Source organism: Peromyscus leucopus, chromosome 20 (genome assembly GCF_004664715.2).
Source record: "Peromyscus leucopus breed LL Stock chromosome 20, UCI_PerLeu_2.1, whole genome shotgun sequence".
Taxonomy (NCBI): domain Eukaryota; kingdom Metazoa; phylum Chordata; class Mammalia; order Rodentia; family Cricetidae; genus Peromyscus; species Peromyscus leucopus.
The window spans coordinates 7,309,803-7,327,851 of record NC_051080.1 but is presented as its reverse complement, the minus strand read 5'-3'; the positions used below and the strand labels follow the sequence as shown (position 1 = coordinate 7,327,851).

General features: G+C 44.5%; 2 long non-coding RNA genes across 3 annotated transcripts in view; both read left to right on the top strand.

The window, feature by feature from the left end:
• Nucleotides 1-18,049, top strand: part of LOC119086346 — a 78,741-nt gene that overhangs the window by 22,932 nt on the left and 37,760 nt on the right. The gene's annotated exons all lie outside the window — the stretch shown is intronic.
• LOC119086347 lies at nucleotides 3,209-8,815 on the top strand. Its single transcript, XR_005089610.1, has 3 exons — nucleotides 3,209-4,372; nucleotides 4,988-5,083; nucleotides 7,571-8,815. It is a non-coding gene; the product is annotated as an uncharacterized LOC119086347 (long non-coding RNA).

The window sequence follows — 18,049 nt, the reverse complement described above, 5'->3', positions numbered from 1 at the left end:
TGGTGGTGCACATCGTTAATCCCAGTCCTGGGGAGGCAGAGGCAGGTGGATCTCTGACAGTTGGAGTCCAGCCTGGTCTACATAAGGAGTTCCAGGACAGCCAGGGCTACATAGAGAGACCCTATCTCAAAGAAACCAAAAACTAAACAAAAAACCACTCCCCCTAGCCTGTCTTGGTTCTTTATAACTTCAGGGCAGTAGTGAGAATCAAATAAGGTGATAAATAAAACTATCAAGACTGGACTTGCCGGGCGGTGGTGGCGCACGCCTTTAATCCCAGCACTCGGGAGGCAGAGCAGCGATTCTGTGAGTTCGAGCAGCCTGGGCTACCAAGTGAGCTCCAGGAAAGGCGCAAAGCTATGCAGAGAAATCCTGTCTCGAAAAAAACCAAAAAAAAAAAAAAAGACTGGACATTGTACACACACACACACACACACACACACACACACACACACACAGGAACACACATGCACACACACTCCATGTAGCTTCTTATGGACATAGTAGCTGTAGTTATCACAGTTGTGTGGGAAAACTTAGTTTTTTTGAGCTCTTTGTATTCTCATAGGGCTTTGTTGCTTTTGCCTGTCTGACTTGCAGGATGGGTTATCTCTGGAAACCTGATTCTTCTTCTTTTCTTCTTCTTCTTCTTCTTCTTCTTCTTCTTCTTCTTCTTCTTCTTCTTCTTCTTCTTCTTCTTCCTCTTCTTCTTTTTCTTCTTCTTCTTCTTCTTCTTCTTCTTCTTCCCCCAGGTCTCCAGTTTGGGGTTGTTTTTTAAAAATTGTTGTGGACTATTCTGTTGTTGGGAATCAGCCTGAGGCAAAAACGTCAGGTTAAACCTGAGCCTGTCTTCAGTTAAATAACTTTAGTCCTTGTCTTAGTTGCTGTTTTATTGCTGTGAAGAGGCAATAAAACCTGCTGACCATGACAATTCTTATAAAAGAAAACATTTAATTGGGGCTAGCTTACAGAGGTTTAGTCCATTATCATGGTGGGAAGCATGGCAGCACACAGGCAGACATGGTGCTGGGGAAGTAGCTGAGGTTCTACATCTGGACCTGCAGGCAGCAGGAAGAGAGAGTCACCGGTCCTGGCTTGGGCTTTTGAAACCTCAGAGCCCACCCCCAGTGACACACTTCCCCCAGCAAGGCCACACCTACCCCAACAAGGACACACTTCATAATCCTTGCAGATAGTGTTGCTCCCTATGCATTCAAATATATGAGCCTCTGGGGGCCATTATGCAAACCACCCCAGTCTTGTAACCATTTATGATGTGTCTTTCTTTTGTGTTCATATTACTTGGTGTCATTTGGGCTTCTGAGATCTGAATGTCTGCTTTCTACCCTAGAAGCAGGGAGCTTTCAGCCATTGTTTCTTTGAGTAAACTTTTGGGTTTTCCTCTCTTGCCTCTTTTCTTCAAATACCCCTGGTTAGTCCACCGATGCTCCCTTAGGTCTCGTCAGGCTTTTTCATTCTCTTTTTCTCTTCTCAGTGAATTACGTTCACAGTATTGACTCGTGGTCCATTCACTGGTTGTGTCTCCTGTGTGTCCCATCCGCATCTTGTGACTTTTCTGTTCAGCTGTGCCTTCTTCTATTTCTTTTGTACTTTTTAGTATTTTCTCTCCCTTTCTTGAAATTCTCACTTTGCTCTTGTATGTTTACCTGACCTCCATGACAACCTTTTTTTAGAGTTATTTTTAATTCTCTTTCAGATAAATCACATGATTCCATTTTATTGAGGGCAATCTCTGGTGATTTATCTCCTTCCTTTGTTTGGAATATCTCTGCCCATTCCTTCTGCTTCCTTACTTTTGTGTTACTTCCTGTGCGTTGGATAGAGCTGGCAGCGACCACAGCCTCCATGGGGTGGTTTTGTGCAGGAACAGACCCTGGCCCCCTAGACTAGCTGTGCTACAGATTTTTCAATACTGTAGCGCCTCTGTCCTCCTTCCCCAGGGAAAAGCCGGCTGCTGTGGCCTTTGTTCATTTTCTGTGTTGAGTCTGAGACTGGGGGACACTAACGGTATCTTCCAACCCAAGGCACTGTCTTCTCCGGGCCTGTCAGAGCTTTCAGACTGGCAAAATGCAAGCTGCTGTTATAGGGAAACCTGGAGAACTGGGATCCAGAACTCACAGATCAACCTTTTGGTAGGATCAGTGTTGTTTATCAGTCCAAGCTGCCACTTACATTCTCCCAGGATGGCTAGCTTGTGTCAGGTTCTCCAAAGCTCCAAGCCTCCAGATAGAAGGCAGTTTTTATGGGAGAGAGGAAGATGGGGTACAAACCAATTCCTTTCTTTCCCTTGGTGAAGCTATGGGACATCTAATGTATATTAGTATACTTGGGACAATGTCTGTGGGCAAGAGGGTGGCCCAAATCTCTCTGAAAGTTTTGATTTGCCTGGTTTTCCACTTACCCCAGAGTTCATGAGCCTTTTTTCATTGGTTGATTTCTCATAAAGGACATTTTTTTTTTTTCCCTGGGAAGTTTTTGCTGAATTGTAGTTTGGGGTAGTAGAACTGGGAAAGGGGACAGGTAGATGACAGTGACGAAAAATCTTACGTAAAATACAGAACAATCCCAAGCAACAGGGGCCGTTTTTCATCTGGAGAGCTACCACACTCTGGGAACATCATAATGCGAATGAGTCCAGAGCGGTATGCGAAGCTGGAGGGACAAACAGAGGTGAAGTAAGGAAAGCAGAGTGAGCTCTCCTGGTCTCAGGACATGGAGGAGACTATTAAAGCATTTCCAGGGGCTGGAGAGATGGCTCAGAGTTTAAGAGCACTGACTGTTCTTCCAGAGGTCCTGAGTTCAATTCCCAGCACCCACATGGTGTCTCACAACCATCTGAAATGAGATCTGGCGCCCTCTTCTGTATATATAATAAAAAAAACCACCACTTCTTAAAATAAATAAATAAATAAATAAATAAATAAATAAATAAATAAAGCGTTTCCAATAGAGAACTTATGACCAGATGTTTCAGTGTTACTCTAGAGACTGACCTGGAGCCTGGGGGTGGCCAGATACCGGCTAGGACAACAACACTAAAGAGAGGTGACACAATACGGGGTCAGAGTACCTGTGGCATGACACAAACAAGTGGGGGATGGGAACCAAGGATGAGGGGTGGGGGATGATGGCGACTGGAGTGGGACACTCCAGGGGACAGCATGGCTTGCACAGACACTGAGAGGAAGCTAGACTGGGATAGGAGCAGTGACGTCGGTTTATGGCCTGGTGTGCTTTCGTGACAGCGGATACCCCAAGAGGAGTGTACCCAGCCGTTATTGCACGTTTGGTCATCGGAAAAGGATCTGGCTTGGAGCTGTGTATTGGAGAGTCAATGAGAGAAGCTAAGAGCGATCGGGGCTCCCAGCTCTGATGTGGCTTGCCCCTGGCATTCCATTAAGAAGAGGTCTTTTGAGTTGCTTCACTGGGCGATTGGCGGGGAGTGTTCTGATATTGACACCTTCGTGAATAATATCATGATTCACTAATATATTAGTTGGTGAGACAAGCTAATATAATCTGCCCAGGAAAAAAAGCCTTCCTCCTTTGAAAGGCAGAGCAGAAGTTTCCTTCCCCTCTTCCTAAGGACTGTTTATGCTCAAACAAGGTATTGGAAAGAAAAAGGCACCTCTCGAGCCATTTTCTAGCTCCGTAAATGGGCCCTTGGTTTATCATCTGGTCCACGCTCATTTCTTCTTAAACTTGGCACTGGACGGCTGGCATGCTAACCCGTAGATTAACGTTGGTGTTCTGAGCTACTCATCTAGCCACTGACGTCAGAGATTACATATCATCTTCATCTGGAAACTCAGGCTCTTGACCAGGCCTGACAGTGATTGGCAGAGTCTCTGGAATGTGGTCATTGATGATACTGGGTTTCAGGGCAGAGGGCAGGGAGGGTGGGTTGGAGGCAAGGACAGACCTTGAAGCTCCAACTGTCTTAGTGGGGCATGCTTGCAAGTTCTCCAGCATTTGGGACCTCAGGATTGTGGAAAAGACCCCTCGAATTCTATCAGCAAATCACCCTCAAGGTTTATTTATTGTCTTCCTTGGGATAAACTGATTTTGGAAATTATTAGAGCTCACAGCTGGGGGAGGAAAATCATTAATGGTGGGATGGGTTGGCATTGTGCAGGTTAAAGTATAGACTACCTAACCCAACCACTTGTAAGTAACACAAACTCTGCTCTGTACCCGATTTTGAGTCGCTAGGTGTGTGTGGCTGAGGGAGTTCACGGGATCAGTTGAGTTTCGACTCCGTCTTGCTGTTTCCATTTTCCAGTGGATCCCTCTTCCATGGTGGCTAGACAATTACTACAAACTACAAAGTCCTCCAAACTGAAACTCCAAGGTAAAAAAAAAACAAAAACCAAAAACAATTGACTCTTTGTGGTGGCATTTCCCCACTCACGCCTCATTGGCCCCATCTGTAAACCTGTCAAGAAGAATGGTTAGATTAAATGCTCTACTGTGAGGGCAAAGTACATGGCTGGCTTCCTGGAGACCACGCTTCTGCAGAGGAAAGTGCACTTTTGCTGTCCAGAAGTGGGGAAGGAAAGCCACATGGCAAACAGAAAAGAAAAAGGCGTGCAATCGTTTTTCACTTTCTTCACCCATGGTAGACATTGCTAATCGCTTACTGAACCTTTGATTACGGCTACGCTTGGCCATGACTGCTGCTACTTTGTCAGGGTAGTGCTCAGGACTGACACTGTGTGACATCATTAGTCTAGAGATAGAAAATACCCAGAAATCCTTAAAGAAAGGTGTGCTTGTCCTTACCGGTATGTCCAGGCTGAAGCAGTCTGTAGTTCTACAATTCTATAGCACAGCCCAAACCGATCAGCGATGACCATTGTACCTGACTTCATATTCATGGGTGTTAGCTTATTAATAAGGGCTATGTTGTTTACAGGTTCTGAGAAACTCCCTGAAGTTTTGGAATAGTAACGTTTGTTCTTTTCAGGTTGACCATCAAGAGCTTCGGAAACATTCTGTGATTTCAGCGGGTACTGATATGGTCAAAACCGTCTTTATTTTTGTGGACGAAAAAGGGAAAAACGTAAGCAAATTGAATCTGGCGTAAACAGACTGATTTCTCGGGGCTGTGCAGTCAGGACTTCAGGGATTCTGAGCCTGGCCACCCAGGCTCCCTGCGGGAGGAGCGTGGAGTGCCCCCATTGCACGGGTGTCCCTGGGACTCTGCCCTCCCGTGCCGTCCTTCCAGAGTTTCTTGTGAGGTTCCAAGGGTGCACACACAGAGATGTTCTGTCAAGAACTAAACATTCCTTTTCCTGATTTTCAAGCCTAACCTCCTTGGTCTCCTCTTAAATGACCTTCAGAAGGGTCCAGAGAGAGCAGACCATTAAGTTCTCAGGGACTTTACAACTCCAGCAGGGATGTTAAATTGTTCTTTGAAGCAAGTTTTATTGTACAGGAACTGGGAAAGAATGTTGGGGTTAGGGTACCACAAAGGGATAAAAGTGTCCAGAAGGAGGCTGCCCAAGACAAATGTCCCTTCCTGCTTTGTGATGGGGCCTTAGTTGTAGCCTTGGGGAAGTAACCTGAGAGTCTCCATACATTAACTTAATAGATATTCATTGACACCTTCCACATCTAAGACACTTGGGTGGCTGACCACCACAAGGACGTAGTTTTTGACAGAGGAATCTTACTTAAACCATATGAAGTGGAAAATAGTGATGCTCCTCCTATTTTGCAGAATTCAAAATTTTACAAGTTAATGATCCTAAAATTACTCTGTGAGTCTTTGTACCTTCCCATCTAGACAGGAATCTATTTTCTCTGTGACCAAATGTGTCTTCTCACTACTCTTTCAGAGTTTACCCAGCACGTCAACACAGTACTGAGACCTTTCATATTGCCAATCCTGTACCATGTCAATCACCTCTGCCTTTCCTTCCTCTCCTCTTTTTTCTCTTTAACTGTCTCAGATACCCTCTCTCCTCACTTATTATCCCTTCTCTTCTTTCTATCCATCTTTCTGCCTCTCTCTAACCTCATCTTTCTCCTCCTCTCCTGCTCTGTCACCCCACCACAGAATTCTTCCTCTTCCTCTCTCCTCTTTCCCCTTATTGCCTGCCTTCTCCTCCTTCGAGTTTGATTTCATTTTCCCGCCTCTGAGAGCCTTCCACGTGTGAGAAGAGGGGAGTTTGACCTCAGAGAGCTCCAAGATTCCACCAGTCCTCTCCACATCCTCCGGAAGATGAGAGGGCTCCGCTCCGAGTGCACATCTATAAATCACTCCCATTAACTGGTCTGGGTGGTATTTACACTACCAGGTCAGTCAATGAGGCATGGAGAATGAGCGCCAAGATAGAGCCCACCCTGGGTTTGGCCCCTGGAGACTAGAACCGTAATTATTCTGATTGGCAGTTACCTCAGAATTCATAGGAGGAAAAGGGAGTGTGATCTCCCCCAACTAAGTATGGGAGGTGGTCCAGGGAGTATTGTCATCAGAAAAAAAAAATCAAGAAGGTGTACTGGGCAGGAGGAAGCAGAGACAATGGCTGTCCCTGTTCATCATGTCTAAAAGGCAATTATTTTCAAGATGATTCCACACAAGCATGACCTTAGGGACTAAAGAATTGTTTCCTGCGTAAACTCATGGAACATGATCTGATGTCCACAAACACTTATTTTCATGTGTCCTAAGTCATTTCCTTGTATGGACATGACTTTTTTTTTTTTTTTTTTTTTTTAACATTCAGTGACAGTCTTTATAGTCACCAAGAGTAAGCTATTTTAGTATTTTAGAACACAGTTTGTGGAAACTATCATAAATCATTGAGAGGGAATAAATTATTAAGATCAATTTAACTCCACACAACAAATACATTTCAAGGAGAAAATAACTAATAGACACCTGGAAAGGTAATGTTCTACTGAGTGGTTGGACAGCATCTGCTTTCAGACTTAGGAGGTGAGGATGGTTGGCCTTGCCAGTGAGTGAGCCCCCGACCCCCCAGTGCCTGGAGAATGTGTTGGGTGTTCTTCTTCAGTCATCCTTACACACCCTTCCTCCTACCTTCTCTCATGTGGTGCGGCAATCCTCCTCCAGGCTCCCTTGGGTGGTCAGGTCAGTAACCTATTCTCATACACATTATCTCTCTGGACTCTGGATTCCTGCTCAGTGGGGCAGGCAGGAGAATTAGAATTGTGCAAAACGGAACAAAGGAAGTCAACGGGGGTGCAGTGACCTGGCTGCCCAGGACCCCACTGGACGTCAAGGAGAGAGCCCAGACTCGGCTGAACTTCCCTGAGTACGTCACTGCCCAGGTCTCTCTCTCAGTCTCTGCTCTGTCCCTTCTTCCTTAGCCAATGCAGGGTTCATCTTCTTTGGCTCTCCTTCACTGGTCCCAGATCTTCCTTGGTTTTCCAAATTCAGGCGTCATTTAAGGCAGGAGGACTCAAAGTTCCCTGGCCATCACGATTTCCTTAGGGAATCCAACAAATTCAGCATTCCTCCCAACATGTCTCCATTGTCCTGATCCCAACTCCATCTGAACGTGTTCTAACATTTTGATAGTGTTGCAGGTTACAGTGTTCAGAAGTCAGCCTTCTGCACAAGGCTTGTGGAGGACGATGGAGACGAGAGGAATAGGTGATGCAGGACCCGGCTCAGAGGCCATGGAACTGTGCGCAGAAGGACGGAGCCGCTGCTCCCCACAGGCTGGCCAAAGGAATACTCACTGGATCCATGGCCAGGCTCTGTACTGTGCCTTTTCTTCCTCACATCATTGTCTGGGGGACTCTTGAGAGGAATCTGACTTGGCTTGGAAGCCACAGACGCTGACAGCTGGGCAGAGAGTTTCTCAGAACTGCACACCACAGACATGTTTGGTGTGTTGATTTGTGATGGTTCAATTGCTTTATGCCTCTAAGTTTTACCTCAGTAATAACAATATAACTCTATTAGGAGTTGGGGCTGTTTTATGGGATTAAGAAAACACTTCTTCTACAAAGCAACCTGGTAGATCTCCTATTAGGTCATTGTTTAAATTGGAGAACAAAATGACTAGCTGCCCCTGGAATAAAAAGGATGATGTCTTCAAAAATCCACAGAGGAGAGATAAATATTACCTCTGTTGGAGAAACCGGACAAGTTGGAACAAAGAACAAGCGATAAATATGGCCTTTGTTTAAAATGTAAGTAAGCTTCTAACCTTCTGGTCTGTTCGATGGTAAATATTGAACAGACTGGTGGAGGCAAATTTGGGGAGTTGATTGTGGAAGACGAGTAACTCCAGGGTGGTAACAAGTCCTGGGTTTGGATTTGATTGACAAGGCTATCTCACTAAAGGAGGCGGCTCCCTGTCTGGTGGCGGCTGCATCTGATGGAACCCACCAGTCTCAGGCTTTTCTTGTCCACTGTGGACACCACTGAACTTACCCCCACTATTCTCAGCTTTAGGATGAATTTAGGACTGAGCACTCCGAGGAATTCTTCCCCGCCAGAGGAGAGGGGACTGAGTAATTAGGAACTCTCCCAGATAGTTCCTGTCAGCCCTCAGTAGTGTTTCCCCATGTAAAATCTTCCTTATTATTCAGAAGTAATGACGAGAGGGATCTTTCCTACTCACTTCATTTGACGATGCAATTTAAAAATACATTTCCCCAGGGGCAAAATATGCCTGATAAACAGAAAGAACTATCTTTTAAAAGGGAACTTTAGTGCACGAACAGCTGTCTTCCATTTTTGGCATTGAAAAGGAACAAATAAAATGACGAATCTCACTAAGTATTAACAATAAAAGTGCTGAGAAAATCTTAACTATATACCTCAGATCTTTAGTAACCCTGTAATTATAGCTCTGGCTAAACAACACACTTGTGCACGTGCACGCACAGACACACAGACACACACGCAGCTCACAACACACCCAACGCAAGCACACAAACACCTGTACTCTTACACATCTTCACACATAAGCACACACTCTTGATCGAGCATGTTTTATAACATGTTTTATTACTATCTCTTTTTACCATTGCCTTCCTCCCCACAGATTGATTATATTTACATACTGACACCCCACATCAATACAATTTTTAATAGAATGTCTTTTTTTTTTGGTGCCTGTCCTGGATCTTGTTCTGTAGACCAGGAACTCACAGAGATCCTCCTGGCTCTGCCTTCTAAGTGTTGGGATTAAAGGCGTGCGCCACCACCGCCCGGCTCTCATTAATAAAATGTCTTCATGTAATGCCAGTAGATGATGATATTCTACATCAATAATTATTGATAGATGTTGATCAGAACTAAGATTTGGTCTATATATACTTGATTAAAGCATCAAGCTGCATTTATTTTTATCTTTTCTTCCACAATGATCACGGTTTGGTGGTTTATTATTAACACTGTAGGATCCTAACATGGGGCTGAGCCAGTGTGGCCTGAGATGCTGAGAAAATGCAGTTCCTCCGGGAGGCCAGAGGCAAGCCGGCAGCGGGAGGAGGCTCCCTGGCTCAGGGAAAGGGCTGACCCAAGAGAAAGGCTTTCTGAATTCCTTTGGCCCAGACCCTCCCAGGCCTGGTCTTCCTCTCTGTTCTGGAAGAGGAGGTGGACTTATGTCTGTGAGCTGCAGCCAAGTTTCACCCCCCCAGGGCCCTGAATTCTGCAGAGAACTGAGCCAATGCCAGCAAGGACACGGCTTTGCAGCTCAGCTAGCCAGGAAGTACATCTGCAAGGATCCGGGCTCTGGAGACAGCAGCTGTGGTCGGAAAGAGACATGCGGCGGTATCTGGAGGGAGAACTAGCCCTTGGGGTAGCTACAGCACCTCGAGTCTTCAGGTTTTGACAAACATCTCTACATGTTCATTGTAGGCAGGAAGGGTGCTTGATTAAATGCGTCTCCAGTCTCATCCAGCTGTAATTGCCTTTTAACAAAATAATGTGACTCATAGGGTCGAGTGGATGGGACATGTTCTTCTCTTCTTTCCTGGGCGGTACCCACCTCACCTTGAACAAGAGAAAAAGCCATTTGGGCTATGGGTCAAAGCCCTCCTGCCCTTCTAAAAAAGGGTGATGGTGAGGGGAGGTCAGGGGGTGGGATTGCCAGCAGATAGAAATAATGTAAGTCAAACAACAATAACAGATAACATTTATTCAGTACTCGCTAAACATGGGGCACTTTGCATACATCATTTCTCCCCAGATCAGCCAAAGTAGCCATTGGAATAGCTGTGGAAGGACTAGACGAAGGGGCGAAGCTTGGAGAGGTCAAAGCGTTTGTCCAAGCCCACACAGGGTCCTAAGTTCTAGACTGACTCCAGCTCTGTCTGATGCCAACTCTGTAGAAGTGTGGGGAGTGCCGTTTGTGGCTCTTCTAGGCTGAGACCCTAAACATGATGGAGAACACAAATAGGAAGAAAGGAAAGAAATCTGACTTGGGACTGGAAGACAGAAAAAGGACAGACAGTCAGCAAGGCAGCTAGAACCGGAAAGGTGCAAGGTGACAGCCATAGTCAGGGATGTGGCTAGAACACAGTCACCACACGGAAAGTCCGGTCACCTGGGTGACCTGGGCAGAGGAGGAAAAGGTGGAGCAGGGTTAGACCCCTCTGCTAAGGGAAAAAAATCTACTTTCCCCAGGATTACCTGAATTCAAAATGAGCATTCTATAGAATTCAGAAAGGGAAATAAATTGTCCCTTGGGCATTCGGTCCTCAGCCCCAGGCAAACAGCAATGCACTAATGATTAACAGCATCAACATTCGAGTAATGGGAAATATTCTGGATGAGGCTAAATGTCAAATATTCTGAGTAGGTGCACAGGTGCAAAGTCCCCTGCCTGGACATCTCCCCACCCTCCCTGGCCCCGCCCCCCCGCCCCTCCCCCGCCCCTCCTGGCCCCGCCCCCCTATCATCCTATTAACAGCCGATCTGTGGAGACAGGTAAATCTAATGTTACATGCCAGGCACTCATTCATGTATAGCATTCTGAGATGTGAAGGCTTCTGTTTGGGGCATTTGTGGTTTTTATTGAAAAAAAATATACTGTATGGAGAAAAAATTGTGGAAACATACCTGTGTTCTGCTCCTTAAGTGAGAAAGTCCCTGAATTTCTCTATCTATATTCTGCATGAGAATATGGACTACAGGTCTCTCCATTCAAATGCAGTAAGTAAGGGCAACGTGGGGATGACGTTTTCATAATAAAGAACAATTATCTTCTTTCAAAGAATGTGGTGGTATTGTGTATTCTAATAAATTTATCTGGGGTCAGAGAACAGACAGCCACTAGATACAAAGGCTAGAAAATGGTGGCACTCACACCTTTAATCCTAGCATTCCAGAGATAGAAATCCTCTGGATCTCTGAGTTCAAGGCACATTGGAAAAAGCAAGCATGGTGACACACGCCTTTAATCCAGAAAGCCAGCCTTTAATCCAGGAGTGGTGTAGAAAACAGAAGATATATAAGGCGTGAGGACCAGAAACTGGCGGCATTTGGCTGGTTAAGATTTGGCTGGTTAAGCATGTGGCTGGTTAAGCTTCAGGCTTTCGAGCAGCAATTCAGCTGAAAGCCATTGGGATGAGGACTCAGAAGCCTCCAGTCTGAGGAGACAAGACCAGCTGAGGATCCGGTGAGGTGAGATAGCTGTGGCTTGTCCTGTCTCTCTGATCTACCAGCATGGACCCCAATAACTCGGCTTGGGTTTGATTTTATTAATAAGAACTTTTAAGATTCCTGCAACAAAAGAACGTCCTAACATTTTCAACACTTAGAATAATTTTGTAGGTAAATGACATCTCTAGGAACATAATCCCTCCACTGGTGGGATTAGTCAATACTTAGAATCATTGGTTTTTTTTTTTTAAAAAAATCTATTTACTTTTATTTTACCTGTATTGGTGTTTTGTCTGCATGCATGTCTGTGCACCATGTACATGCAGTGCCCTCAGATGCCAGAAGAGGAGGGCATTGGGTCCTCTGGAGCTGTAGTTACAGATGGTTGGGGCTGCCTTGTTGAGGACTGAGAATCCAGTGCAAGTCACCCGAAGAACAGCCGGGGCTCTTAACCACTGAGTCACCTCTCCAGCCTCCAGATTGCTGGATTTAACTTTTTTCCTTAAGTTTTTTTTTTTTTTTCTCTCTGAAAGATTTCTCTGCTACTATTCCTTGGTCATTTGAAGTTGCGCATTCATATATTTTTCTCTATTTTTAAAAATTCATATTTTACCCCCCCTTCCCCGATTTCTAAGGACACTTTACTTATGTAGGTACAAATCAATTGTTGGTTTAATGTTTTGCTAATGTCTCCTCCCTGTCTGGTACCTGTCTTTTTTATTTATTTATTTATTTATTTATTTATTATTACTGTCTTATATTTAGAACTTTTACATTTTCATGTCATCTTACTTAGCAATACTTTGGGGTGTCTTGATTAAAAACCCACCCTTATCCCAAAGTCATAAGGGTATTTTCTCGTATTCCTTCTGAAAACGTAAAGCTTTGTTTCCTCAGTAGATATTTAATCTATTAACACCCCTAGACAGTTTCTGTGCCTCTTCTCTGGGAGCCGCTTCATATCCCAGCTGTATCACATACAGAGTTTGTGCTGGTCAAAGTCACCAGCTAATTTATCTCCCAGAAGAAAAGCATCACATGATTACGTCAGTAGGCACAGGAAGGACATTTAACAAAGTCAACACCTGTTTACGACAAAAGCTTGGAACAGACAGAAAACTTTAAAAATGTGTTTTAAAATCTTTATTAAAAATTCTACATCTGAGTGGAGAGATGGCTCAGTGGGTAGGGAGCTTGCTGCGTGAAGTGAGGATCTGAGCTTGGCTCCCTCCCTAGCATCCAGGTGATGAGGCAGGTGTGGAGGAGGCATGCACCTGTAAATCCTGGCACTGGAGAGGTGGAGACAAGCACGTCTCTGACCATGCTGTCTAGCAATCTAGCCAGATTGGTGAGTCCAGGGTCAGTGAGAGACCCTGTCTCACAAAATAAGGGCGAGTATAATAGAGGAAGGAGTGCAGCATTGATCTCTGGCCTGTACACACATGTGCACATGCACATGGGTGCTCATAGCCACACATGCACGCGCACGCACACACACACACACACACACACATATACAGACACATACACTCACATACACACACACATACAGACACACACACATCACACGACCCCCTCACACTTCTGCAGCTAATATCACACATAGTCAGTGTTAGAAATGGAAAGCTTTCCTGCTAAGTATTGCAGTGACTAACACCCACTTAGAAACTAAAACACCACTGTACACAAAGACCTCACAGATTTCAGGGAGTGAGTTTTTCAGTGGACAGCAGCCATGTATAGAAAATACCAAACCATAAGACACGCAGGAAATAACATAGGAGAAAATTAGAATGAATTTGGGTTTAGTAATAATTTTTTTTTTAGCTACAACACCAAAGGCTCAAACCTAGATGAAAGAATTCATAAGCTGCATGTAAATAAAACTAAATACTCCTTTTCTGTGAGAGATACTGTCAAGAAAGAGAGGAGATGAGTCACTGGCTGGAAACATCACATAGAATGTTTAAAGCTCAAAAGTAGTCCAACAGAGGCTGGAGAGATGACTCAGTAGTTAAGAGTACTGGCTGCTCTTCCAGAGGTCCTGTGTTCAATTCCCAGCAACCACATAGAGGCTCACAACCATCTACAATGAGATCTGATGCTCTCTTCTGGTGTGCAGGCACACATGCAGATAGAGCACTCATATGCATAAAATAAATAAATACATCTTTAAAAAATAGTCCAATGAAATGTATACTATATACTATATGTAGCCTATATACTGTATGTAGATTACATACATATACAGGTGGCAGATACACAGGTGAAAAGATGATTTACATCACTTGGAGCAGGGCGATGAGATTTTAAACAGTAGGATGTTGCCACACATCTATAAGAATGGTCCATTCCAGAAAACTGACAGTTACAAATACTGGAAAGGATGCAGGACCACGGCAGATATTACTCGTTGTTGATGAGCATAGAGAACAGTACAGTAACTCTGAAAGGCAATTTAGCAGCTTCTTAGAATCTAAACAGACTCTTACCATAATATCTGCTAATTGCTGTCTGTAACTTGCTCAAAGAAGATGAAAACTTCTATGGCCACAGAAACCTGCACACGTGTTAATAGCAGTTTTATTTGTAAATGACCCTCATGACGTGCACAGATAAATGACGAACCGTCTACACCATGGGATGCTTTGGTGAAGGCATCAAGACGTGAAGAGAAATGGTGGAATCTTAGATGCCTTTTGAGAAGTGGAAGAAGTCCGTGCTGCGTGCCGAATGGTTGTGACAAAAGGCAAACCTGTGATGACAGGGATCACATGGTGGGGTATTTGATCAAAATGTGTGAAGATCTGTCTCTGTTTTACCTCACCAGCATAAGGCACCTTCTGATTGGCTTAATAAAGAGCTGAATGGCCAATAGCTAGGCAGGAGAGGATGGGCGGGACTTCTGAGGAAAGAGAGGATCTTGGGCGGTGGGTGGGCAGTGGGTGGGGGTTGGGGGGATCTTAGAGGTGGGAAATTCAGCAGCCAGACACAGAGGAAGTGGAGCATACGATATGAAGAAAAGGTAATGAGCCACATGGTAGAATATAGATTAAAGTAAATGGGTTAATTTAAGTTTTAAGAGTTAGTTGGGAATAAGCCTAAGCTAAGGCCAAGCTTTCATACTTAATAGGAAGTCTCCATGTCATTATTTGGGAGCTGGCAGTCCAAGCAGGCAGACAGCATGTTCTCTGCAGGGAACTCACTCTGTGTGATGTTTTCACAGTAAATATGTATTAAACACTTGTTCAGACCCATATAGAATGCACAGTGAAAGAGCAAACCCTAATATAACTATAGGTTTGGGATGACAAAGTGTCAGTGTGGGCTCATGGAGTGTAGCAAGTGCACCTCTCTGGTGAAGGGTGAGGTTGTTGGGAGAGTGTGTATGGGCGCACAGTTGGGGATGGCATAGATATCTTCATTTTCTGGTCAGTTGTGCTGTGTGCCCAAAGGTGGTCTAAAAACAGTCTCATTAGAATAATCTTCATATATAGGAATGCACTACCACTGTGTCATACACACTCATCTGTGACACCCACCCCGATGCCCTTCCCAGTCAGATACCAGATTTCTTGGCCTAACCTTCTAATACTATTCATCTCCCCTTTCTATGGTTTCATTTGCCTCTCTGTTCACCTCTCTAGAAGATCTTTAATATATTCAAATTTTCTTACTGGTTTTATTTTCTTCCGTAACATTTTAGAGTTTTTGATTTTCCTTCATCTCTTTCCTCCTGTCCTGGATTTTATTTTTCATTTCAATGTTTGAAGTATTTTCTCTTAAGTATATTTATCTTTATTCTAGTTTTACTTTATTGATTCATCCTTGTTTCCCAAATTGGATGGGGTTCTCTTAAGGGCTAATTTAAAAAAATGTGTGTGTGGTGCATGTATGTATATGGGTGTTTGCATGTGCAATGGCCTCAGGTTGCCCAAGTTGATATTAGAGGTCATGCTCTCCTGCTTTTTAGGTCAGTTCTGGGGATCCAAGCGGGTATCCCCATGCTTACATGGCAGGTGTCCTTTACCTGGCCAGCCATCTTCCCAGCCCAAGCCTATTTGATTTTATCTTGCAAGTCTGGCTCCTGGGTTTGGAGTTTTGTCTCTCCACTCTCATTTCAGAGTAGCACCACAAAGCCCCCGGGAACTGAGGACATCATTGTGGGATGCTCAGGAAGAGATTGGCAGTCCTGTTAGTTTACCCACAGATACTTGTCACTCTGACCTTTAGTTATCTGGGTGTCCTTTATCCATGGAAGGATTCCATGATTCCACACCTTACAGACAGCAGTTTGGATGGGAGTGGTGGGGTGGGCCGGCTCTTAGTTCTTTGTTTTCAATTCTCAGCTTTATAATTCTAATCTTTTTTTTTTTTTTTCTTCCGAGACAGGGTTTCTCTGTGTAGCTTTGGTGTTTTTCCTGGAACTCACTCTGTAGCCCAGGCTGGCCTCGAACTCACAGAGATCTGCCTGGCTCTGCCTCCCGAGTGCTGGAATTAAAGGCGTGCGCCACCACTGGCCTGGCTATAATTCTAGTCTTTTGAGTTGCTTGCTCCCCTTTCTCTTCCGGGGTTGAGAAGAGCAGGCACCCTGGGGCCTGGTTATCTCTTGCTGGTAATGATTTGAAGCTAGTTTGCACTCAGTTCTGTGTCTCGCTGCCATGACTGGATAACGTCTCAGGGACTTAGGAAGGATGCTGGAGGACTTTGCTTCTTTCGTGACAAAGGCATCTGCCTGAGATGCTTTCAGCCTTTTTCGTTCCATGCAGCGTCCAGGCCTTCATTTAATTTCCATTTCCAAAAAAGCAAAGGTGCTGCTCTGTCTTCAATTCTCTTTGTAAGTTCTTGCTTTTTTTAGTGAGAGGCCAAGAAAATGAACGTGTGATTTTAGTCCACCATGTTTAACCACAGGTAATATGCTGCTGCTTGTGTGTGTGTATACACAAAGAGAATATTTTTAATATGTTGAAAGATTAGGAGAGAAAAATCATGAAAGGACATATGCCAAGGTTTATCTCCAAGTTTTGTCATTATTCATAGTGATTTATTATTTTCTTTTAAAAGTCTTTCAGTATTTTACAGATTTCATACAATAAGCGAGCAGGAATTTTCGTAGTAAGAAAAACTTAGAACGTCCTGCCTGCTCGGCGAGGGCAGTGAGCACTGGTGGCCTCCGAAGGAAAAGGTGTTCGTGTTTTCCTGATCAAATGTTGAAGCTTTCATAGCTGATGAAATGCAGGTGATAGACAACCTCGGGTGGGCCAAGAGGTGGTTGCTCCCCCCCCCCCCACTGTTCCTGCGAGCTCAGTTCCTGTAGGCAGGGCTCCAGATGCACCGGTTGTGATGACGTAATGCGCTCGCTAGGGAGCTAATGGAAGAGTATGTTCTTACAATGTAGTTTCCGTGGTATGGGGTGATGATTTTCAATCCCTAGTCGTAAGCCAGAACACTCCAAAGTGTTCCTTTTCATTGAACACATAGTTCTGATGGCTCCTAGCACAGAGATCAGCCTAACAGTCCCCAGGAATTGCTTTCCTTTCTTGGCAAACACAGCTGGAAACAGACCTGTGATGATGGCTCTTGACTAAAGAAATTTGATGAGTTTTCTTGGTTTGCTTTTGATTGAATAAGAATCTTTGATGCTTATTTTGACCACAGAGCCTCCCTTTTCAAAAGATGCCTCCATGTGATTGGAAAGATCATTATTACTGTCCATAGCTAACTTGAAGTGCTCTGTGCCTAATGTCTCTGGGCAGTGATGATGTCCTTAGGTTTTATAAGATGTAGAGTTTACTTACCTCTGTTTGCTCAGAGGCGAGAGGAAGATGGAGAGGAAGATGGTCTCCGTGGGTCACCTCACGCACTGTTCTAGTGACAGATCAATGCGTATTTTACTGCTGCTGCCTCAGGGGGAGTTGTCTTGTTTCCCCTGGCTTTGCTTTGATTTTTTGGATACATCTTTGGCGTTTCCCAGCTGTTTTCTAACAGTCACAGCCCTCTGTGAAAAGCCTGAAACATCCTGTGGGAGCCTATTTGCTAAAACACATTTGTGGGTGCTGGTTATTGTCAATCCTTATAGCTGGAGCCCCGAGATAGGGCAGTTTGTTGTCTGCGTTTGCAGCAAACACAATTTTAATGAAAGCAATCATTCAGGGATTTTCCTTATCGCATTTGCTTTCTATGCCTGGGCCCCTTTCCTGAAGGGAAATGGGGGGAAAAAAACCTGGTCTAAAGCAAAGCAGACTTTGTATGTTGATATTGGTAACCTTGAAGGTGTAACACCGCCAAACAAATTCCTTGGAAATAATCAGCAGTCCTAATAGTTTTCAAAGCTCCACACTCTGGGGACTTCCTCTGTGGTGGAAGGCCACCAGGAAATTGGAAAGAGGTTGCAGTCTCAGCCCTGCCTGGGAACAGCCCTTGGCTGTTGCTATC